Raw genomic sequence first — 2,649 nt, 5'->3', positions numbered from 1 at the left:
TTTACAACCCAACAGCCAGCATGCATTACACAATACATAGCGTTTACAAACTGTGGCCTCCGGCCTCAAAATACCAAAATTCTAACTGGGCAATAACAGAGCATCTAACAGAATTCAAAGAAAATAAAAGTGGGAAGGAAGTTTAACGATTTTACATAGCACAGAGGCCCTGAGAAGGCTCAAGTGCTGAAGCTCGTGAAAACAGGAGCACAAGGCACGGCACTGCGGCTCGTTCCAGTCAACTACTGGCTGTGGGGCGCAAAACAGAAAATTGTGAGTGGACAAAACAACGTTTAGTTCAATTTAAACCAAAGTAGTATAACCCCACTGTTGGAAAACCATGCATGAACTCAATACATTAAAAACCATTATATTCATACATATATAGTTTGCTCAACCCGAGCTAAATCCGAAATTCAGTGAAACTTGCAAATCAACCCACCCAAACCTTTCCTTACAAAACCCAAATCAAACTCTCGAAACCCGTGCCCACCGGCACGACGGGCGGGGAAGTATCCTCGCTCAAAAATAAGAACAATTGCATAACACTAAAATATGAGAGATACACTCTATATATATATATATATATATATATATATATATATATATATATATATATAAGACACACCTAATTGTACCGGGGAAACAATCCAACAGGGGATTGTTGACTAGCTCACAATTATCAGCCCTCAAACGGACTATGTGGCTAGGGACAAGCCGTCCAACTGGGGGACTAACTCTCAGCCAGCACGTACGGACGAAGAATCAAGACCCGTACGCCTGTAAACAGTCCTACGCGCGCAGACTACCCAATTAAGGGTCTACAGCGACACCCCGTTAAGGTATGCCCCGGGTTCCGATATTTCCAAGTATCACATTTCCATAATCCATTCACAAATCCAGGGGGAGGTACACGGGGTAGTGCTTATAGCACTTCACTGACAATCTATACCACATCTTTCCACAACTCATAAAACAACCCCGTACTTCCCACACATAGCCCTCAAAGATAGATAACAAATCACATATATCAATTCATATATACTCAAGATACTTAGAATATCAAAACCCAGAAAATATACCAAATACTTACGAACATATTAGTTTCACTTTAAAGCACAAATTAACTGTCAGTAAATCCTTAAATTCTTATACATGCAATTTCCAAGATAAATCCATGCTATTTATTTGAAAACAAAGTCCACTCACAGGTAGTCCCACGCTGCGTGACCCCGAGAGGGTTCTGCCTGCTCCGAAGGCGGAGTCGGATTACCTATTTCAGAATAGGAATACGATATAAAAATCCAACTCTTCAAAATAAGACTTTAAAATAAAATCCTAGTTTTCCCGGGTTTCTAGTACGCACGAGGAACGAGACACTCCTAGGGTCCACCTAAGAGTTTCAAACGCTGGAAAAGTCTCGGAAGACACTCGGTCGACCGGACGGTCAAAACTCACGATTGAACGGTTATCGTAAATCATAAACTTTAAATTATTGAACCGGAACATCCGGGGCTCCGATTCACAATCCGTGAATTCCTATACGATCCTAGGAATACCAAGAACAACATACGTGAAATTGGGTTTGATCCAACGGGCCAAACACATCGAACCCAAAAATCACATAATATGTCAAATTGGTTCGAGGCCCAAACGATATCCAAATTGGGATCCGTAAACTCCTACGCGCTCGTGACAACACAAGGATCATTCTAGGATAAAATGTCTCTCTGCTACAGTGCCACGCCACACGCGCCGACAGCACGTGGGTGTCCAAAGCGATAACCACTCGCCGGAAAAACTTAACATCTTGACTCCAAACTCCTACTCTAGGTAATACACCTAATTTGGAACCACTTTTCTTCTTAGGTGAAGGCCAGAAAATGGCCGGAAGTGGCCCAAAATGGTGGCCAAAACTGCCAGTTTTCTTCAATTCGAAATTTGAGTTATAAACTCTCAAAATTTCTGGAAACCTAACCAACAGGCAGCTAGAGCACGAAAAATAGATGAATTTTCATACCTCACTCGTCCAATTTGGTTGAGAAACGAAGGAGAACGAAGACCTCAAAGTTACTGAAATTTCCGACGACGTTTCTGCGTTTTCCGGCGGCTGTCGACGACTCCAGGTGCGGTGCTGGCCGGGGAAGAGAGAGGAGGAGGTGGCGGTTCGATCGAGTCCGGTCTTGGCTCAGGTGGCGGCCGGTGATGGTGGCTGCGAAGGTGAGAAGGTGGCTGGGCAAACCGGAGAGGAAGAGACGCACGGGAGAGAGAGAGAGAAATGAGAAAAAGAAAAAGGAAATCTGATTTTAATAAAATTCAAGTTCCACTTATTTACAGTTTTGCCACTAAGGGTTTTTACCTCGTAACTTTTTCGTTACAAGTCCGAATCGAGCCTACCGCGTGTCTACGGACTCGGCTCAGTACCATCTTCCTAAAAACACCACTTGCTGCCCCAAACTCTCTCCGGATAAGAATTGACCTTTTTGCCCCCACTTCAAAGGCAAAATTGGAAATTCCAAATTTTAATTAAATTAAATCAAATCTTAATAATATTTTGGGTCGGGATGTTACAATAAGCTAGTTTGATTACTTTGTTGCTTATTACTTTGAAGCATGAAATTGGATGTGTGTTGATTTTCCTTTCCATTT

The 2,649-nt window shown here is 42.5% G+C and overlaps 1 long non-coding RNA gene across 1 annotated transcript; it reads right to left on the bottom strand.

Annotated features, from left to right (window-relative positions):
• Positions 1-2,274, bottom strand: LOC148296022 (uncharacterized). Its single transcript, XR_015834602.1, has 3 exons — positions 2,021-2,274; positions 1,210-1,273; positions 1-249 (listed from the first exon to the last, which is right to left on the bottom strand). It is a non-coding gene; the product is annotated as an uncharacterized LOC148296022 (long non-coding RNA).
• Between the last annotated feature and the right edge of the window lie 375 nt (positions 2,275-2,649).

This window comes from Prunus avium, chromosome 3 (assembly GCF_965620075.1).
Source record: "Prunus avium chromosome 3, drPruAviu1.hap1.1, whole genome shotgun sequence".
NCBI classification, from domain to species: Eukaryota; Viridiplantae; Streptophyta; class Magnoliopsida; order Rosales; family Rosaceae; genus Prunus; species Prunus avium.
This window is presented reverse-complemented; position numbering and strand designations above follow the sequence as displayed.